This window comes from Nicotiana tomentosiformis, unplaced genomic scaffold (assembly GCF_000390325.3).
Source record: "Nicotiana tomentosiformis unplaced genomic scaffold, ASM39032v3 Un00008, whole genome shotgun sequence".
In the NCBI taxonomy this organism is placed as follows: domain Eukaryota; kingdom Viridiplantae; phylum Streptophyta; class Magnoliopsida; order Solanales; family Solanaceae; genus Nicotiana; species Nicotiana tomentosiformis.
Window position 1 is genome coordinate 424,214 of NW_027174567.1, and position 12,572 is coordinate 436,785.

Genomic DNA, 12,572 nt, shown 5'->3' on the forward strand with positions numbered 1-12,572 from the left:
AACAAGACTCGGAGAGGTCTGCACCTCTCCGTCTACCTATTTTGGCCTTCTTCCTAATGGTTTTGGGCTGGCCAAGGGGCAAGGTACCTCTACCTCGACCCCTAGAATATTCACCTTTTCCTTTTGTAGTTTCACCGTCGCGGTGCGCTCGAACCATTTCCTGTATCAAAGAAAAGAAAATTGTTAGTTGCACCTCATCATTCAACATATGCAAGACTTATGTAGGCTAGGGAGAATATTGTGGACACAGTGAAATTACGACAAAAATAAGAGGCCGCTGGAACTGGGATCTGCAGTCTGCAGATTATTGATGTGCGGCCGCAGACAGGAAGTGTGGACTGCATAATTACTAGTCTGGCCACACAGTTATCAAAAAACATCAAAGGCCTAGAATCCCCTCTCTGACAATAGTGTGGAGGCAGTTTTGCTGCCGCAGAATATATCTGTGATCCGCACATTTTTTAGGGCGACCCCTTTAAGATTTCCGTAGTCTGCATAATTAAAGTGTAGCCGCAGATGCACTTGCTTCACCAGGTTGCCCAAAACACCTAAACTGCAGAAGAAACAAATTCAAGTACGGCCGTAGATTTTAAAAATTACGCACATACATTCTTTTTCTACTTAGATTTTGCAATTACTTGTCCAAATAAACATGGCAACATGGTGTAATCATGAAATCGCATTAACCCAACCCATTATAGCATGTATTATCAACTACCCAATTCAGATCTACCCCACATGGGCACATGGATGAACTCTAATAATAGAAGGCCTAAAAATAAATTAAAATTTTAAAAATTAAACTAACACAATAAATTAACATGAAATGAACCATACCAGATAGAGTCAGTGCAATGGGTGTATAAGCACAGGTGGGTGTGTGGGGGGACCGTGAAAATCTCTCAGGAAACTTGCAGAGTAGCAGCAATTTTGAGGAAAGGGAAAAGTGTAAAATGAACTCAAGATTTATATTTATACTAAGAATCTTAAGAGGGAAAAGGGGTCAAGTGCGGCCGCAGATTTCCATGTGCGGTCCGCACTCTATCACATGGGTCAACATTCTCTGATCTTAATTTGTGGTCTGCACATTTTTGGGTGCGGCCGCAGATTTCCTCTTGTGGTCGCAGATTAGCCCCGCACTGACAGGCTCAAACTTCAAAGAGTTGACATTTTTACACTTTTGCAACATCATAATTGTGCGGCCCGCATGTGAAATTGTGCGGTTCGCAGATCCTTGAACACTTGGCAAGTTTTTAGTTCACCCTTCTTGCAAGTCATATTCAACCCTGTAGCACACTTCAAATCACGTGAGAACACAAATAATATATAATTACAAAAGAAAAGGAAAAGAACATGGGTTGCCTCCCAAGAAGCGCCTAATTTAACGTAGAAGCAATGTCAAAGCTCCCTCAAGTGAAGTAAATGATCGACACCATGTGGCTATCTCCAATCTTGCCCAAGTAGTGCTTCATTCGGTGACCATTGACTCATAATACTTCATCTTTCTTATTCTTCATGTCTAATGCACCAAAAGGTGTCACACCCACAATTTAAAATGGACCAGTCCACTTGGATTTTAGCTTCCCGGGAAACATTCTCAACCTTGAGTTAAACAATAATACTAGATCGCCCACCTTGAACTCTTTGTTCTAAATATATTTGTCATGAAGATATTTCATCTTTTCTTTGTAAAAGGACAAACTCGCATATGTATGGTACTGAAACTCATCCAATTCATTCAAATGTGCGCCTCTCAAGTTAGAGGCTACATCCCAATCAAGATTAAACTTCTTTAGAGCCCACATTGCCTTGTGCTCTAGTTCCACCTCAAGAGGACAAGCTTTTTCGAACACCACTTTAAACACAATGAATTTCTTTACAAGAATTGGAGTAAATTGAATGGCAACCGTTATGGAGACATCCCGATAGGTTTTTTATAATACGTCTGATAAGCCCATAACGCATCATCAAGCTTCTTGGACCAATCCGTCTGATTAGCATTCACCGTTTTAGACAAGATACTCTTTATCTCCAGGTTGGAGGCTTCCACTTGCCTATTATCTTGTGGGTGAGAGGGAGTCATGACCTTTTGAGTAACACAATACTTGCTAAGTAAAGTGTCAAAAGCTTTGTTGCAAAAGTGTGACCCCACATTGCTTATGATTGCACGTGAAGTACCAAATCTTGTGAAAAATTTTTTCTTCAAGAAAATCACTACACTTCTCGCCTCATTATTGGGTAAAGCGACAACCTCAACCCATTTGGAAACACAATCCACCACGACCAAGATGTAGGTATTTCCACAAGAGCTCACAAAAGGGCCCATGATGTCAATGCACCAAACATCAAAAATATCAATCTCAAAAATGGTTGTGAGAGGCATTTCATTTTTCCTTGAGATTCCACTGGCCCGTTGACATTCATCACATCTTTTCACCAACTCACTAGCATCCTTGTAAAGAGCAACCCAATAGAAACCACAACTAAGCACTTTGGCCACCGTTCTTGCTCCACAATGATGACCACCATATGGCGAAGAGTGACAAGCCCCAAGAATATCACCTTGCTCCTCTTCCGGTACTCACCTCCTAATTATCCCATCCGTATAAATTCGAAAAAGGTATTGTTCATCTTAATAATAATCTTGACAATACCTTTTTAGCTTCTTCCTTTGGCTTGAAGAGAACTCATCCGAAATAATTCCACGCACAAGAAAATTTGCTCGCTAACCATGGAACATCTTTCATTGAAATTGCCAAAGGTTGCTCTTCGGGGAAGGATTCATTTATTTCAAGTCCATCATGTGGCCTCCCCTCCTCCTCCAAACGAGATAAGTGGTCCACCACTTCGCTGTTACTACCTTTCCTATCTTGGATGTCAACATCAAATTCTTGCCACAAGAGTACCCATCTCATCTACCAAGCTTTGGAGTCCTTTTTGCTCATAAGATAATGACGTGCCGCATGGTCCATGTGGACAATAACTTTGGTACCCATCAAGTATGGGCGGAACTTCTCAATTTCAAATAAAATAACGATATAGTTGACTTGGGCACTATTCATGGTCTTACTAGCATAGTAGACCAAATGGAAAATCTTGTTGATACATTGCCCCAAATCATCCCTCACCGCTACATCACTTGCATCACATATGAGTTCAAAAGGCAAACTCCAATTTGGAGCGATGATGATGGGAGTAGTTGTAAACTTGAGCTTTAACAATTCAAAAGCTCTCACACAATCATCATTGAAATTAAAAATGGCATCTTTCTCAAGGAGCTTGCACAATGGGTTCACCACTTTAGACAAATCATTGATAAAGCACCGGTAAAAACCCGCATGGCCTAGGAAACTCCGCACACCCTTCACTGAAGTTGGGGGTGGAAGATTAGAAATCACCTGACTCTTTGCCTTGTCAACTTCACTTCCATTCCCTGAGATTTTATGGCCAAGGAGAACACCTTCCCTAACCATGAGGAAGACAATCATGAGTACCAGGTTGCTTTCGTCACATCTAGCGAACACTTTGTCAAAATTAGCAACACATTCATCAAAAGAATCCCCAACCACCGAGAAATCATCCATGAAAACTTCAAGGTAGTCCTCCACCATGTCCGTGAAAATAGCCATCATACCCTATTGAAAAGTGACCGGTGTATTGCACAAACCAAATGGCATCCTCATGAAAGCAAAATTACCACAAGGACATGTAAATGTTGTTTAACTTTGATCTTCCAGAGCAATAAGAATTTTGTTGTAGCCCGAGTATCCATCAAGAAAGAAGTATAAAGCACGACCAGCCAATCTATCGAGCATTTGATCTAATAAAGGAAGTGGAAATTTATCCTTCCTTGTTACTTTGTTGAGCTTGCGATTATACATACACACCCTCCATCTGGTCACCATTCTTGTAGGAATCAATTCATTCTTATCATTGGTGACCACCATCGTGCCCCTTCATCGTGCCCCTTCTTTGGGGCACATCGAACTGGAGAGGTCCATGAACTATCGGAGATAGGGTAAAAAAACCCGGCATCCAACCACTTGATAATATCCTTCTTGAAAACTTCTTGCATAGCCTCATTGAGTCTTCTTTGATGTACAATGGATGGTTTAGCGCCATCCTCTAACTTGATCTTATGCATGTAAAAGGTGGGGCTTATAACCCAAATATACATCAAGGTCCACACAATATACTTCTTCCTCTTTTGTAACACTGCCAATGTGTAATCTACCTGCACGTTAGTCAAATAAGAGGAAAGAATAACCGGTAAAGTTGAACAAGGGGCAAGAAATTTATAACAAAGGTGTGGAGGCAATGGCTTCAACTCCAAGGTAGGTGGCTCTTTAATACAAGGCTTTGTAGGAAGAGTCTTCCTATTTTCAAGATCCAAAGACAATTTCCGAGGTGCATAGTTGTACGACACTATTCCCTTTAAAGAGTTCACACATTCCACAAAACCATCCATCTCGTCATCATCAAAGTTGAGCAAGACGTCCTCCAACATATCACCAACATTGATAGTATCCCTTGTACCATAATCAATAACATCAGTCACCAAATCCACGAGAGAACACACCTCATTGCTATTTGGTTGCCGCATACACAAATGGAATACCACTTTTCCATCACCAACCCAGAAAGTGAGTTCTCTAGCTACGATCGGCCATTTGCAATCTCATAGAAGTGGGTATTGGTTGTCCAATCCACAAAGTCTTGAAAACTGAATAGGGCATCAAATTTGTACTTGCCCCAAGATCAAAAAGAGCTTTACCAAACTCGACACTTCCAATTGTACAAGGAACCATGAAAAGCACCGGGATCCAACTTAGGAGACATTGAATGAACAATCGCTCTCACTTGATGAGTGACTTTGATAGTCACAAAATTCATCATCCTATTATTTTTCACAAGATCTTTCATAAACTTTGCATAACTGGCATTTGTTCCAAACCTTCTACTAATGACATATTGATTGAAAGATTCTTCATCATTTGAATTAACTTCTTGAATATATTCTCACTATTTTACTTGGCAAGTCTTTGATTATATGGAGGTGGAGGATTAGGCAATGGTGCCCTTGACTTTTGCACTACTAGCTCTGGTATGTCAATGATGTGTTCCCTAGACGGGTTCACCTCCTATTGAGTCTCTTCCACACTATCATGTATATAAAACCGAACTTCCTCATTTGGTTGAGCAACATTGTTCGGGATCTATTCTTCTTGCATTACATTATCAGCATCAGCAAGTCGCCTTCTACTTGAGGTGGGTACATTCCCGTCTCTTCCACTTCTTGTGATAACCACCATAGCATATCCCATATTGTTACTACCCTTTGGATTTACCACCGTGTCACTTGTTAGTGCACCCTTAGGACAAGAATTTAGAGCTTGAGAGATTTTCCCCATTGAACTTCTAGATTGCGGATTGATGTGTTGTGTGAGGCAAGTTGGTCATCCGAATTGGCATTTTTTTGGTGGGTTGCTCAGTTCTTGATACATTGGGGCCTTTGTAAACCCGACCCCCCGACGACCTTGATTTTTACCCCCAACAACGTTGAATTAGTGAAAAAAATGTTTATTTATTTCTTGTTATTGAGTTTTTAGCCGTATTTCTATAATCCATGCTTAATTATAATTTCGGTATTTATTGTTAGCCCATAGTAAGTGTCGAAGTCGAACCCTCATCACTACTTTTTTGAGGTTAAACTAGATACTTACTGGGTACATGTTGTTTATGTACTCATGCTACACTTCTGCACTAATCGTGCAGGATCTGAGGCAGTGCATCTGGCTATCAGTCCGGCGCGCATCCTTGATTTCTTCGAGACTTAGCGGTGAGCTGCCTTCCGAGCCCGTTCTGCAGTACCCGAAGTCTTCCTTTTGTTTTTACTTTCTGTCTATTTCACTTCAGACAGTAGTGTAGTATTTTTGTATATTCTACTAGTAGCTCATACACGTGTGACACCTGGTCTTGGAGATCATGCTAGTAGACACATGGTGATTTTTGGATATTTCCTCATCTCATTTGCTCTTAAAATTATTTATCTCTCATTTTATTTAAACTTTTATTTCCTATTTATGCACTAAATAAAAATCAGTTATTTTTAAAATGTTAAAAGAAACAATCACATGGTTAGTTCACTGTTGGCTTGCCTAGCGGTAACGTTGGGCGCCATCATGGCCTATAGGAGGAATTGGGTCGTGACAACATGGTATCAGAGCACTAGGTTCACGTAGGTCTCACAAGTTATGAGCATGCCTAATAGAGTTTTGCGGATCGGTGCGAAGACGTACGTACTTATCTTCGAGAGGCTATAAGGTGTTAGGAAACTACTCTTTCTTCATATCCTATCGTGCAGTTGATGCTATACTAAGTATCTTTCTCTTATTCTCTCATAGATGGTGAGAACGCTCATGGTGGATGTTCCAGACCCGGGAGGAGCTGCTCCCCATGTTGCTAGAGGCCAAGGCAGAGGTTGGGGGAGGGCACCGGCCCGAGGTAGGAGACGAGGATGTCCCAGAGTTGCCCCAGCCATGCCACCAATGGATCCAGTAGAGGATCCCATTATTGAGGAGCAGGGCGAGGTACCTGCAGCAGAGCCAGCCCCGGTAGATTTCATTTCAGCACCGGGCTTCCAGGAGGTCATGGGTCGTATGCTACGGTTCATGGATACTATGAGCCATGTCGGTTCATTTCCAATAGACCTAGCCACATCTCACGCTAGAGGGGGAGCACAGACCCTTACTGCTTAGGCACCTGGGCATGCAGCTGCTGTATATCAGACCCCAGGCACACTACCCGTGGGCGGAGCCCAGCCAGTGGCAGCAGTCGTACCTGAGCCCAGACCAGCTGCGGCCGGCGAGCCGCAGAAGCTATTGGACAGATGGACTAGGCTACACCATCCTGTCTTCGGAGGTGAGCGACATGAGGATCCTCCAGGACTTCATTGATCGGTGCAGAAACAAACTGCACAACAAGAGGATATTAGAGACCCACGGGGTGGATTTTACTACTTTCCAGCTGAAGGGCAGGGCCCGTAGATGGTGGCAGTCTCATCTTCTTGGCAGACCAGTAGAATCTTATCCCTTTACTTAGGATCAGTTTACACGCCTTTTCTTGGGTAGGTATATTCCACCCTCCCAGAGGGAAGAGTTGCAGTTTCAGTTTGAGCAGCTCCAGCAGGGTCAGATGTCAGTGACCGATTATGAGGCGAGATTCTCTGAGTTGTCTCGCTATGCACTTATGATACTTTCTACTGAGGCAGAGAGAGTAAGGAGGTTTGTTGTGGGGTTGCACTCTGGTATTCAGGCAACTATGGCCCAAGCGGTTGCGATGGGGACGTCTTACAAGCTAATTATGGAGATAGCTCGGAGGATTGAGGGTTATTGTCAGCGGGGCCGAGAGCATAAGCTGTAGGACAAGCGATTTCATTATTCTGGAGGGTTCAGTGGTGCTCCATCTGAGGGCAGAGGTCAGTTTGGGAGGGGTCAACCTAGCAGGCCCACATATCCAGCATTGCTGCCTCCTCGGGGTGCTCCAGTTCGACTTTATTTCAGCACCATGCCAAAGAGTTTCTACCGCCCACCAGCTATTTAGGGTTCTTCTAGTGGGTATTCAGGCCATCATGGTCAGACTTCATGTCAGCAGTCCTTCATACCGAGAGGTTGTTACGAGTGCGGGGACTTCAGCCACGTGCAGAGGTTTTGCCCCAGGCTTCGGGGCAAGTCAGTACAGCAGGATTCTCAACCTATGATTACAGCACCAGTAGTTACACCAGCCGTCCGACCGCCCAGAGGAGGAGGGAAGGTGGGTAGGGGCCATCCTAGAGGTGGAGGTCAGGCAGGTAGAGGCTAGTCAGGTGGTGCTCCAGCTAGATTCTATACTTTCCCGGCCAGACCAGATACAGTGGCCTCAGATGCAGTGATCACAGGTATTATTTTTGTTTGCGGTAGGGATGCTTCTGCATTATTTTATCCAGGGTCTACCTATTCATATGTGTCATCTCTGTTTGTTCATTTCCTGGATGTTCCTCGTGAGTCCTTGGGTACTCATATTTATGTGTCCACTCCAGTGGACGATTATGTTATTGTGGATCGGGTCTATCAGTCCTATATTGTTACATTCTGTGGTTATGAGACTAGGGTGGATCTTCTGCTGCTTGATTTGACCGACTTTGAGTTCATCCTGGGCATGGACTGGTTATCTACATATCACTCCATCCTTGATTGTCATGCCAAGATGGTTACCTTGGCGATACCAGTGTTGCCTAGATTGGAGTAGAAGGGTTTGTCTGTCAGCACACCTAGTCGGATCATCTCTTTTATGAAGGCTCGACACATGGTCGAGAAGCTTTATTTGTCTTATCTAGCTTATGTTCGGTACACTACAGCAGAGACTCCGGCGATCGATTTAGTACCTGTAGTCCGGGAGTTCTTCGATGTGTTTCCTTCTGATCTTCCAGGCATGCCACCAGATCATGATATCGATTTCTGCATTGATTTGGCTCCAGTTACCCAGCCTATAGCTATCCTTCCGTACAGTATGGCTCCGAAAGAGTTGAAGGAGTTGAAGGAACAGCTCGAGGAGTTGCTAGCAAATGGGTTCGTCAGGCCAAGTGTATCACCTTGGGATGCACCAGTGTTATTTGTGAAGAAGAAAGATGGGACTATGTGGATGTGCATTGATTACCGCCAGTTGAACAAAGTTACCATTAAGAACACGTACCCGTTGCCGCAGATTGACGATTTGTTTGACCAGTTACAGGGTGTTAGGGTGTTCTCTAAGATCGACTTGAGATCGGAATAAAATCAGTTGAAGATTCGGGATTCGAATGTTCTGAAGACCGCTTTCCAGACTAGATATGGCCATTATGAGTTTCTAGTGATGTCCTTTAGTTTGACTAACGCACCAGCGGCATTTATGGATTTGATAAATATGGTGTTCATGCCATACATTGATTCATCTATCATTATCTTCAATGATGACATTTTGATCTACTCGCGCAGCATGGAGGAGCACGAGCAGCATTTGAGAGTGGTGCTTCAGACCTTACGGGAATAGAAGCTATATGCTAAGTTCTCCAAGTGTGAGTTTTGGCTAGATTTTGTAGAATTTTTGGGGCATGTTGTATCATACGAGGGTATTAAGGTGGATCCCAAGAAGATTAAGACAGTTCAGAGTTGGCCTCGTCCTACAACGGCGACTGAGATCAGGAGCTTCTTGGGGTTAGCAGGTTATTATCGCCAGTTTGTGGAGGGCTTCTCATCTATTACAGCACCTTTGACTAGATTGACCCAGAAGTGTGCTCCGTACCGTTAGTCCGATGATTATGAGGTGAGCTTTCAGAAGCTCAAGACAGCTTTGACTACGGCACCAGTTCTTGTGTTGCCCTCCGGTTCGGGGATGTATACTATGTATTGCGATGCTTCACATGTTGGTTTGGGTTGTGTATTGATGCACGAGGGGCGGGTTATTGCATATGTTTCACGTCAACTGAAGCCCCATGAGAAGAATTACCATGTACATGATTTGGAGTTGGCCACGATTGTTCATGCTCTTAAGATCTAGAGGCATTATCTTTATGGAGTATCCTGTAAGGTTTACACTGATCATCATAGCTTGCAGCATTTGTTCAAGCAGAGGGATCTCAATTTGAGGCAGCGCATGTGGCTTGAGTTACTGAAGGATTATAATATCACCATTCTTTATCATCTAGGAAAGGCGAATGTAGTTGCGGATTCCTTGAGCAGAAAGGCGGAGAGTATGGGTAGCTTGGCATTCATTTCAGTAGAGGAGAGGCCCTTAGCTTTAGACATTCAGTCCTTGGATAACAGACTTATGAGGTTGGATATTTCAGAGCCCAGCCGAGTTTTTGCATGCATCGTTGCCCAGTCTTCACTATTGAAGCAGATCAAGGCTCGACAGTTTGATGATCCGTACTTGTTGGTTCTCAGAGAGACGGTACTACATGGTGGTGCCAAGGAGGTTACTATCGGCGAGGATGGTGTTCTCTGACTCCAGGGTCTCCTATAAGCTCCTAATGTCGATGGCTTGAGGGAGAAAATTCTAGAGGAGGCACATAGTTCTCGGTATTCTATTCATCCAGGTGCTACGAAGATGTATCGCGACCTGAGGCAGCATTATTGGTGGTGGCAGATGAAGAAGTACATAGTTGAGTATGTTACAAGGTGTCTAAATTGCCAGCAGGTTAAGTATGAGCACCAGAGGCCAGGTGGCCTACTCTAGTAGATGGCTATACCTGAATGGAAGTGGGAGTGTATTACTATGGACTTCGTAGTTGGGTTGCCGCAGACCTTGCGAAAGTTTGATGCAATGTGGGTCATTGTCGATAGGATGACCAAGTCGGCACACTTCATTCCGATTGTGACCATGTATACTTCAAAGAGGTTGTCCCAGATTATATTCAGGAGATAGTTCGGCTACATGGTGTGCATGTTTCCATCATATCAGATAGAGGCCCTCAGTTTACTTCGCATTTCTAGAGGGCAGTACAGAGTGAGTTGGAGACCCGGGTAGAGCTCAGCACATCATTTCATCCACAAACCGACGGGCAGTCAGAGCGGACAGTTCAGAACTTGGAGGAAATGCTCAGAGCGTTTGTGATTGATTTTGGAGGGCAGTGGGATCGATTCTTTCCTTTGGCCGAGTTTTCTTACAACAACAGTTATCAGTCCAGCATCTAGATGTCTCCATTTGAGGCTTTATATGGTCGGCGATGTCGTTCTATCATCAGATGGTTTGAGCCCGACGAGGCTAAATTATATGGTACTGATTTGGTGAAGGATGCCTTGGAAAAGGTAAAGTTGATTCAAGAGCGATTTCGCACAGAAACAGTCCAGACAGAAGAGTTATGCGGATTAGAAGACGCGTGATTTATTATTTATGGTAGACGATAAGGTTCTCTTGAAAGTCTCGCCGATGAAGGGGATCATGAGGTTCGGGAAGAAGGGCAAGTTGAGCCCAAGGTTTATAGGCCAATTTGAGGTGTTGAGACGAGTTGGGGAGGTTGCTTATGAGCTTGCATTACCTCCCAGTCTATCAGGAGTTCATCCGATTTTTCACGTGTTTATGCTTCGGAGGTATCATGACGACAGGTCACATATGTTAGACTTCAGTACGATTCGGTTAGACGAGAGCCTGGGTTATGAGGAGGAGCTGGTTGCCATTGTTGATAGGCAGGTTCGCCAGTTGAGGTCCAAGAGGATTTCTGCGGTAAAGGTTCAGTGGAGGGGCCAACCAGTCGAGGAGGCAACTTGGGAGTCCGAGGAGGACATGCGAAGAGGATATCCACACTTATTCATCACTCCAGGTATGATTCTAGACCCGTTTGAGGACGAACGTTTGTTTAAGAGGTGGATAATGTAATGACCCGACCGGTTGTTTTACTTTCTAGAATCCCGTTCCCCCAAATAAGACTCCTCGTATGTGCTTTTACTGTTTTATGACTTGCGGGGATGGTTAGTTCGGGATTGGGAAGGGTTCGGGTTGAAATCGGAACACTTGGTTCCATGGTTTGGCTTTAAAAGGCTAAGTTTGACTTCGGTCAACGTTTTGAGTAAACGACTTCGGAATCGAGATTTGACGATTCCAATAGATTTGTATGATAAATTTGGACGTGGGCGTATGTTCGGATCGGGTTTTGGATGACCTGGGAGCGTTTCGGCACCTATTAGTGAAAGTTGACTCTTTGAAGGTTTTAAAGTTCTTTAAATTTTGTTTGAAATAGGATTTGGTGTTATCGAGGTCCAATTAGAATTCCGAGACTGGGAATAGTTCTGTATGGTGATTTAAGACTTGCACGCAAAAATTAGTGTCGTTCCGAGTAGTCTAAGGTTGTTTTGGCGCATTCGGAGTAAGTTGGAAGAACTTAAAGTTCATAAGTTGATTCGAATTGGTTTAGGGTATGATTCTTAGTTTTGATGTTGTTTTACGCGTTCCGAGGGTTTGAGCGAGTTAATTTTATGATTTCAAACTTGTTGGTATGTTTGGGCGGGGCCCGGGGGGCCTCGGGTGTCAATCGGACTAGGCACGAACCAAGTTTGGACTTGGAAGAAGAGCTGAAGCACTAGGTTTCTGGTGTAATCGCAACTGCGGAGGGTTAGCCGCAGGTGCGAGCTCGCAGAAGCGAGCCATGGACCACAGAAGCGGCGCAGCCCAGGCTGTCCAGTGTTCGCAGAAACGGCAAGATGACCGCAATGAAAGATCAATTTTAATTTAAAAACATGAGCTTCTCTTGTTTACCAAAAAGGACTCTAGTATTATTTTTATAAGATTTTAGAAACAAATATGCTGAAGTTAGATCAATTTTAATTTATTGTGAAGAAAAGAAATATTAGTTTTAATTTACAAAAAAAAACTCTATTTTTTGTTTACTTTGAAGTTCACGTTTAAGAAGAATAAATTTGAGAGTACATGCGCCTAAAATATATGCTAAGACATGAACTTGTGAATTTCTGAGAAGACGAAAGTAAAATTTTATGTAATTCCAAATTCAAATAATTTTTTTTTGAATTTCTAATGATGTCTAAACGAAATTCGCATCAATT